Source organism: Anguilla anguilla, chromosome 17 (genome assembly GCF_013347855.1).
Source record: "Anguilla anguilla isolate fAngAng1 chromosome 17, fAngAng1.pri, whole genome shotgun sequence".
NCBI lineage: Eukaryota > Metazoa > Chordata > Actinopteri > Anguilliformes > Anguillidae > Anguilla > Anguilla anguilla.
In genome coordinates, this window is record NC_049217.1 from 12,658,765 (window position 1) to 12,669,095 (window position 10,331).

The 10,331-nt window shown below is 45.7% G+C and overlaps 1 protein-coding gene and 1 long non-coding RNA gene across 2 annotated transcripts in view; one reads left to right on the plus strand and one right to left on the minus strand.

Annotated features, from left to right (window-relative positions):
• Positions 1–3,847, plus strand: part of LOC118217372 — a 44,501-nt gene extending 40,654 nt beyond the window's left edge. Inside the window, exon 4 of the long non-coding RNA XR_004763167.1 lies at positions 3,647–3,847. This is a non-coding gene — a long non-coding RNA (uncharacterized LOC118217372). The remainder of the gene's footprint in view (positions 1–3,646) is intronic.
• LOC118217371 (protein shisa-9B-like) overlaps positions 1–10,331 on the minus strand; it is a 52,327-nt gene that overhangs the window by 10,663 nt on the left and 31,333 nt on the right. The window lies entirely within an intron of this gene.

Below are 10,331 nucleotides of genomic sequence, written 5' to 3' on the forward strand. Positions count from 1 at the left end.
ATTCCACCACAGCAGAGAAAACAAAACCTTCTTTGTCTGCATTAACACTCTGCAGTGCCTGAGTGTCTCTGTTGTGCGAAGCCAGATACCTCACACATTTTTTTAGTTTTAATGCTCTCTGTCTACACCTTAACACGCACTATATCTGCACCGTAACTGCCTCTCTCTGCATCGTAACTCCCTATCTCTCTCTGCACCTTAACTCTATCTCTCTCTGCACCTTAACTCTCTATCTCTCTCTGCACCTTAACTCTCTATCTCTCTCTGCACCTTAACTCTCTCTCTCTCTGCACCTTAACACTATCTCTCTCTGCACCTTAACTCTATCTCTCTCTGTACCTTAACTCTATCTCTCTCTGCACCTTAACTCTATCTCTCTCTGCACCTTAACTCTATCTCTCTCTGCACCTTAACTCTCTATCTCTCTCTGCACCTTAACTCTATCTCTCTCTGCACCTTAACTCTCTATCTCTCTCTGCACCTTAACTCTCTCTCTCTCTGCACCTTAACACTATCTCTCTCTGCACCTTAACTCTATCTCTCTCTGTACCTTAACTCTCTATCTCTCTCTGCACCTTAACTCTATCTCTCTCTGCACCTTAACTCTCTCTCTCTCTGCACCTTAACTCTATCTCTCTCTGCACCTTAACACTATCTCTCTCTGCACCTTAACTCTCTCTGCACCTTAACTCTCTCTGCACCTTAACTCTCTATCTCTCTCTGCACCTTAACTCTATCTCTCTCTGCACCTTAACTCTCTATCTCTCTCTGCACCTTAACTCTATCTCTCTCTGCACCTTAACTCTATCTCTCTCTGCACCTTAACTCTATCTCTCTCTGCACCTTAACTCTATCTCTCTCTGTACCTTAACTCTATCTCTCTCTGCACCTTAACTCTATCTCTCTCTGCACCTTAACTCTATCTCTCTCTGCACCTTAACTCTCTATCTCTCTCTGCACCTTAACTCTATCTCTCTCTGCACCTTAACTCTCTATCTCTCTCTGCACCTTAACTCTCTCTCTCTCTGCACCTTAACACTATCTCTCTCTGCACCTTAACTCTATCTCTCTCTGTACCTTAACTCTCTATCTCTCTCTGCACCTTAACTCTATCTCTCTCTGCACCTTAACTCTCTCTCTCTCTGCACCTTAACTCTATCTCTCTCTGCACCTTAACACTATCTCTCTCTGCACCTTAACTCTCTCTGCACCTTAACTCTCTCTGCACCTTAACTCTCTATCTCTCTCTGCACCTTAACTCTATCTCTCTCTGCACCTTAACTCTCTATCTCTCTCTGCACCTTAACTCTATCTCTCTCTGCACCTTAACTCTCTATCTCTCTCTGCACCTTAACTCTCTCTCTCTCTGCACATTAACTCTCTCTCTCTCTGCACATTAACTCTCTCTCTGCACCTTAACTCTATCTCTCTCTGCACATTAACTCTCTCTCTCTCTGCACATTAACTCTCTCTCTCTCTGCACATTAACTCTCTCTCTGCACCTTAACTCTATCTCTCTCTGCACCTTAACACTATCTCTCTCTGCACCTTAACGCACTATCTTTCTCTACACCTTGACACTCTATCCCTCTCTGCACCGTAACTCTCTATCTCTCTTTGCATCTTAACACACTATCTCTCTCTCCACCTTAACACTATCTCTCTCTGCACCTTAACACACTCTCTCTCTGCACCTTAACACATTCTACCTCTCTCTGCACCTTAACGCACTCTGTCTCTCTGCACCTCAGTACACTCTTTCTCTTTGCACCTTAACAAAATCTGTATCTCTTTGCACCTTCATGCACTCTCTCTCTGCACCTTAACATACTCTCTCTCTACACCTTAACACATTCTATCTCTCTCTGCACCTTATCACTCTCTCTCTGCACCATAATGTACTCTAGCTCTCTCTGCACCTTAGCATACTCTCTCTGAACCATAACACACTCTATGTCTGTCTGCACCTTAACACACTATCTTTCTCTTCACCTTAACTGTCTATCTCTCTGCACCTTAACAAAATCTATCTCTCTCTGCACCTTAACACACACTATGTCTGTCTGCTCCTTAATGCACTCTATCTATCTCTGCAGCTAAAGCACTCAGTCTTTCTGCACCTTAAATGATAAAATCAGTCATTTTTATTTTTCAGTATTATAGACATATCTTATGAAAAGACCAAAACATGTTTCTGTCCAACTCTCGTACTTTTTCCTACCCCATTTTGCGTTCTACCAAGAAAGCCATTCTTTTCAGTTGTGTGCAGAAGTCATTAAATGCAGCTCAGAAAGAAATATTTTTATTTTCAGAAAATGCAACCTATTATCACGGATAACATGGCTAGTGCATTTTTTCACCAAATTTACTTAAAAACGCAACAAATTGTTCATTTCGATCTGGACTATTTTCAGTGTTTTTGTGAAAATTCTATCCCTAACCCTGACACACACAAAAAAGCTATCATTACACAGTACAAAGACCAGGTGTGTTATGCTCACCACAGTTTGCCTCCTTGACTTGTTTTTTGGACAACAATGAAAGTGCTCCACTGTTGTCCTAACAAGTACTAAAACAAGTCAAGGAGACAAACTGTTACTTTGGTCAGCATGACACACCATTACCTGGCCTTTTCGGTGTTGGCTAGATGGGAGATAATTGTTTGTTGGATAAATTCATTGAGAGTTGGACAGAAACATTATTGATTTTGGTCTTTTCAGAGAATATGTTGGCGATACTGAGGAAATGAAAATGACCGGTGCTATCGTTTAACACAGTCTATCTAGCTGTGCACACAGTCTAGCTTAACACACTATCTCTCTCAACACCTTAACATACTCTCTCTCTGCATCTTAACACACTCCGTTTCTCTGCCTTCTCTCTCGCTCTGTGCCTCAGCACACTCTGTCTGCATGCCTTAACGCTCTCTGTGTTTTTCCCTGCATTGCCGTCCTCACTCTGCTCTGCGCGGGTCTGCCGTGGCCTGTTCACCATCGAGCATTCTGACGGCTCCACTGTGGAGAAAGGTTATTGCAGATTTGTGATGAGGAGGAGGGATCTTGTTCTGGTATAATTACTACAATAAAATTTCACATCATGCCTTTCATATTGCATGTAGGAACAGGGAGGTCAGAATGTCTGGAACATGAAAATATTTTGAAGCTCCTTATTCCCAGCCTTGAGAAAACCAGGCCAAGCTACTTAAATTCAGCGTCCAGTCCCCACCCCCCCCCCCCTCCAGTGGAGTCTCCCAGTGATAAATGCGAGTAATTAATATCAGAAAGGAGGCTAATTAAGTCCAGATTGCCTAATGGTCAAAATAGAATTTCTCCGCTGCCCCAGTTACCTCAGAGAGCAGAGTGAAAGCGTCCGCGCTGGTCCGGCGGGAGCGGGAGTTATTAAACGCCTGTCAAGGCACCGAGACGTTGAGACGCGACGCGGCGTTTCGCCAGCCATCACTCTTTTAAAAGCGACCCTCGTCGTCCAGGTGTTTTGCGTTGGCAGCGTGAAAGGGGGATAGATTCCGGCATCGAACCGTTCGCCTTTCCGAATCGCGGAAATGGGGCCGACGGGCAGCGTAAACAAGAGCCGGGTTGAACTGGGGGGGGGGGGGGTCAGTTAATCAATATGTTAATTTGCTCTGCAGCGTTCCTACTGTACACGAGAACACGGACGAAAAGGCGGGAAAGGGAGGGGAGAGACTTGCAGCTCATCACCCTGCCAAATGGGCCTGTGCCAGCCCCCGTCTGTAGCCGAGGCCGTGTCACTCCGGAGCGACGGCGTGGGCGGCCGCTAACGGGCTAACAGGCTAAATGCACAACGCGTTCGCTTATCTGCTCTGAGCCAGCGGTCGACAGCCCGGGTCCTCCAGGGCCGGAGGGGCCGCCGGTTCCCGTTTCCACCGTAGAAACGGCAACCGCTTCAGACCCAACGAACCGGGTGAGGCGAGTCGACCCCGTAATCGACTGCTTTAATCGATCACCTGTGCTGAGTAATAACAGAAACCTGCAGACCTCCGCAGCTCTCCAGGCCCCGGGGGCTGTTGACCCTCGCTCCAGACAATCCCTCAGACTGGTTGCCACGGCAACGTCCGTCCAATCACCCGGGAGCGTGCCTAAGATGGTGTTAAACCAAGAAAGCTCTACCTTCCTACCTTCCTTCCTCCCTGTAGCCGTTAGAACCGAAGACGGGGCAGTTAGGTCGACTGCAAGCGAGCGTGCGCTTTTTTTTTCCGAAGCGCGTGATGTCACCCGCCACCTCTTATCATGCTGTAGTCCGTAAGTTGCGCTCACGCAGGCATGAGTCAAAGGAAGACCTTTCACGTACAGCTGAACGGATGGGCTGCAAGCGCCGTCATCCTCCCTGAATGAAACCTACTTTCTCAATCACCAACTGTGCATCGCTCTTTGGGGCTGCTGTCCACGATTGGCCTTGGCACAGTCTGGCTTTGAAACGGGACTGTGAGACCCATCCATGCAGTATGGCAGCACCTTTACAGTATGAGCCACTCAGCCATTTTGGCTGAGTGGCTCATACTGGTGGAAGCCATTTTAAGGTAAATTTGTCATGGATACCAGTTTTTTTACACAAAGCTGGATGGCTGTCAATTATTTATTAGTATGCTCTTTTGTTCTTCATTACTCTGCAGAAGAAATCCCCAGTATGTAATCCTGTAGGTAACAGTGGTTAATTCTAACCCCGCACAAGCACGATGCTACCTGTGATGCATATGGAGAAATGGAGAGGAGATGAAACTGCTCCTATATCATTGGTCCACTGTCTATAATTTTGTCTTAAAAACACAACATGAGGTTTTTGAGTCATAAAAATCCCAACACTAAGTCTTATGTTGCAGCTTGTGTCCTGATCAAACTCACAGAGAGATGTCGGCCATCTGGTCAATAAGAACTGCCCAGTGAAGGAACATTTGTACAGTACATTTATGGAATTCAGTATGGCTGTTCATGTGCTCCCTCACACTCTTTATTTTCTCACCAGGAGAGGTAGTTTGTGAGACGGGTGGCTTTCATCCTGTATAAACTTTACCGCAGGCCGTACTGCAATCACGGAAGATTATTCAACATCACAGTGTTCCATATGGGGGCTGATGGGAGATGAAGTCAAATTATGCTGTTTGTTATGCGATGCTGTGCAATTAGGCACATGCCGAGCAGACACCAGAAGGTTCTAGAGTCACCCTTCAGTTGGCCCAGGGACTGGTATCTGGAGAGACAGTGAAGGGACCTCCTGTCCTGCTTCAGTCAGGAAGCGAGCTTGCGTTTGATCACAATGAAGCCAGCCCCATGCGCCTCTGGGACATCAGCTGCCAGGAGCTTTGTGACTCATCAGAGCAATGGCTGCCTGCTGTGCAGCCCTGACAGGCAGCTCCAGAGCTCGAGCCCCGACAGCTCCACAGACTGCCTCCAGGGCTGTGCGCATTTGAGAGGCCCTATCTGCGACAGGTGATGTGGAGCAGTCGGCTGCAGCACCATCTCTCGCATTTACTCACACACGCACACACATTTAAGTGACCCACAATACGGCCCGTGCTCCAATAAGGTGGCTGTGATGACTATGTGCTAAGGAATAGAATGGTTGTGGTGGCTTCATGCTGACCGATAAAATAGCTTTGATGACTACATGCTGACCAATGATTGCCTTTCAAGAGAAATGCTGGCAGTATTGCCAGGGCGTCAGTGACCAAGCTAACTGGTGCATTTATGTCCTTCATTATGAGAGGATCGGAGACTAAAGAACTCGTTCACCTGGATTCTATCAACATTTCTTCTTCACTTTGATTCAATGAAATTCGTTTGTAAATTTCAAATGTTGGCAAATGATGTTTTGCCACCAAAAATGTACTCACCAAACTGTGTTTATAAACACAAAAATGCTCAAATTGACAAATGTAGATCTAAATGTTGATCAAACCCAGTCTATCGCACCTTTTCCCGGTGTCCAGGCCTGACACTGTTGACGTGTTGTCAGAGCGTTGTTAGACTGTTGCTCACAGTGCACTGTGCAGGAGTTAATGTGGGGATGCTGCTCAGCTGCTTGACAATGGTTATTTAACTCAGTCAGACTCTACTGTCACAATGACTGGGTGTCACCTGGTTCGTCAGAATGTGGAATTGTTACCTTTTGTGCGAGTATAATTTACGGTTATGAATCACTGTGTTGTGACAGCAGTGGGAAAGCCTCAGGGGAAGCCTAATGTGTCATTAACCAAGCACAGCTATGTTGGGAAACATTGCTGTTGTGTTACTCCTGACTGGCATTGTATGCATGTAGTAGTACAACTTCAATGGCATATGGAACATTTACTGTGCGTGGACTAGATTTTAAAAAAAAACTCTCATCTCTGTTCATAATAGCAGTTTAACTTTGTTCACTTTTCAGATTAAACTCTTCAGCACACTTGTGCTTGCTTTATGCGGGCTACCTTGAGCAGTTCTCACATTTTACTGAATCATACACTGAAATTCTGTTCCGGGTTTAAGAACACTGAAGCTCAAAATTAATTTGAATTATTTCCAAGGTGATTTTTTTATGTTAGAAAATATTTTTAAGAAAAATTAAGAACTGAAATATGCTGTTTGCGTAAGTATTCAACCCCTGTGGAAGCTCCAAATTCACACAGGTGAAAGAAATTACAGGCAGGATACAATTGCCTTATAATTTGCCTCTACCTGTGAACGATCAAAATACCTGTCGCATTTTCTGGCTAAGAACCTCAAATTTATTTAAGGATCATTGGTCAGGCAGTGAATCTGAAGCAGGGCCAGCCCGTGGCATAAACGCTCTATGCGGTTGTTTAGAGGGAATAAATTAGAGAAAGGGTTCAAAAATATTATCAAAGTGCTTGGATGTCCCAGTGAGCACTGTTGGATCAATAATCAGGAAATGGAATCTACATCACACCACCCAGGCACTGCCTACATAAGGCTGCCCCTCAAAACTCAATGTCCCAGCAAGGAGGAGAGCCCCAGAGAGGCGAGGAGTCTGAGGGATCTACAGAGTTCAGTGGCTGAACTTAGAGTAAAGATGCACCACTCAACAATATCAAGATCAAAGAAGCCATTACTCAAAAGAACAATCTCAAAGCACATCTGGAGTTGGACCCAGCTAACATGTGGAAAACATTTTATTATCAGAGGAGACCAACAGAACTTTTGAGAGAAATTCAAAGCGCTATGTGTTGTGCCATCCTAAAGAAATGCCTCAAGAAACACCATCCCTACAATGAACTATGATGGTGGCAGAATCCTGCTGTGGGGACGGTTTTTATCAGAAGAGACTGGACATCTTGTGGAAACTGAAGGAAGAATGGATGCTGCAAGAGAACCTGCTGAAATCTGCTAAAAAGCTTGGGAGGAATTTCAACTTTCAGTGGGACATTGATCGTAAGTACATAGCTAAAGCTACATGGGAATGGCTCAGTGGCCCAGTCCTGATATAAATCCCATTGATAATCTGTGACACTATGTGAAAATTACAGTCCACTAACATCATCTAACCAAGCTGAACTACCTGGAGAAAATATGCCATCAGAATGGCCAAAAATCACTCCCAAACATTTGTGTGCAGAGCTGTCAGATATCCCAAAAGATTTAAAGCAAAAGGTGGTTCTACCAAAGGTTACTGTGTTGATTACTTATGCAAGCACCATATTGCAGTTTTGCATTTTTGCCGACAAATAAGCAATTTTGGCTTTTTAGCGTATGTGTTTCTCTGCACTCTGCAGAATTAATGGCAAACATCACTTTGCTGATAGACAGGCTTGTGAATATGACTGGCTATTCCAGACTGAAATAAATGAGCATGAAAACAAAAGCCAAGGCCAGACGTTAATGGTGTGGTTTTTGACAAAAAATATTTCAAAGGCTTAATGTCGCGTAACACAAAAAAAGGATAAACCAAGTCTATGTAGACTCCATTTTGCATGCGATAAAATGAGCTTCTGATCAGCCCGTGTAATTTGACACCCTGGAAACACCTGCCCCAGTTAGGGCTGGTCTTAGTGATGTCACAATGGGCCACCTCAGTAGGTGTGTGTGTGTGGGTGGAGCTATCTAAAAGGAGAGGAGCAGCATGACGAGGGCACTCTGCTTCTCCAGCAGCAGTGGGTGGACATTGTGCGAGCGCGGTGCTTTGTGAATATGCATATTAAAACAAACTTCCACCCCGCCCCCCCACCAAATGTGAAGTGTTCCCTCCTACATTTACACCCACAGAGTGTAAAGTGATGTCACATAACAAACTGCCCCTTTTTTTCCCAGCCGTTGGAGGCTGTCAGTCAGAGGACTGTGTGAAAGGCGGTCTTTTCTTGTGCTTTCTGTCAGCGGCGCACTATGAATAATGACGGTTAATTTCGGCCTTTGTCTGGCTTTGTGGTTCAGGTAAAGCTGCAGCGAGGGAGGGGGGAGGGAGCGGGGGGCGGGTGACATTTTTTCCACTTTGATCTTGATATTTGTAGCTGCTGTTCTAGGTGGGAGAAGCTGCTCCTGGCTAAATGGCCTGTCGCCCTGACAACGCCGAGTGGGGCTGAGGATAGGCCAGGTGTGGCAGGTGTGCTTTTCCCCTGATCACACCCACAAGAGTTGTCTAGGCCAATCGAAAACATAGACAGAAACTGACATATCAGAACTATTCCTTTAATGGCTTCAGTACATAGATGCTGTGTGTGTGTGTGTGCGTGTGTGTGTGTGTGTGTGTGTGTGTGTGTGTGTGTGTGTGTGCGCATTTGTGTGTATGTACGCGTGTATGTCAGTGTGCACGTGAGTGTGTGTGTGCGGATGTATTTAAAAGGCGTGATCTCGGTAGGGAGGTTAATGAAAGCTGCGGGGGTTGTCGCGGCAACATCTTTTGGGGTGGTGGGGGGGGGGTCGACCCGTTCCTCTCGGCCTATGAGACGGGGGTGATTGATGATGATGGATGCGTTCCCTCCATCTGCTGGACAGAACCCTGATGACTTACAGTCCTGCACCCCGAAAAAAAAAAAAAAAAACCCTTCCCATCCTGCCATTCTGTCGGTCAGCCCCGTCACCACCCACAGCCTCTGATCACAGATTGAGGAGCGACGTGGCAGAGCAGCATATATAAATAACTGCTCTTTTTCTGCAGAGGCTTCCAAACAGCACACAGCGCTGATAAATTATCCCCAGCGCCCGGCTTCTAGGGCCTTTATGAAACACTATTATGATTACGGTTATTAATATTCTTATCTCCTCAGGAAGATGATTTATTATTGCTCTTTTTTCATGGTTTGTTATCGATTTTCTCTGATGAGGGCAGTCTGGGTTTTTTTTTTTTTTAATGTAATCAGGAATGATCAATTCTCGTGGCCCCGCAGTGGTCCAGTGCTGTTTTTCATAATTGTCAAATCAATAAATTTCAAATCGATGAAATGTGTGTACATGACAACAGATGAGGAAGTTTATGACACTGAAAAAGCACCACCCTGCCCTCCTCCTCCTCCTCCTCCTCCTCCTCCACTCCTCCTTCCCGAGGGTTCTGATATGAAAATGTCTGATGAATTATGTGGCTGGATCAATGACTGTGCAGGCCCTGGAGGTCAGGGGGTGGAGCTAAAGAGAGGCGGGGCCTGGAATGCTGTTTGCGCTGCTCTGGTGTGTCGGCGATGCATTTTGTCTTCCTGTGCATCAGGCAGATGTGTGAGCAGATGATGATGTCACTGCTCTGCCCATTACCAGGGCCGGATAGCTAATGCTTTCTGGCCCAGGTTTGCCTAAGGACCAATGGCTGCTCTCGTTTGGCCCACCTGAGTAGAGGACTCCCAACTTTACAATGGAACATGAATAACCATCCTGAATGACCACAAACACATACGCACACACCACACATACATACTCACACACACACACGCACATGCACATACACGCATACATACATACACACACATACACACGCACACACACTCACGCACATGCATACACACATACACACGCACATACATACACACACATCACACACACCACACATACATACATACATACACACATATATACATACATTGTCACACACACACCACACATACATACACACATATATACATACATTGTCACACACAGACACACACACACACACATACATACAGGCACAAGCACACACACAGGGTCATTCTCTTTCGCAGGTGGTCACCAGGAATTCATGTCCCTCTCTTTCCACTCGGTGCCTGTGTCTGAAATGAGCATTTAATTACTGCAGTGAAAATGCCTTTGAGTGCATACTTTACATACGTGATATGACGATGTCTTCTCCCATTACCAGCTCGGCCTGACGGTAATAATGCACCACTAATGCGCTTTTAT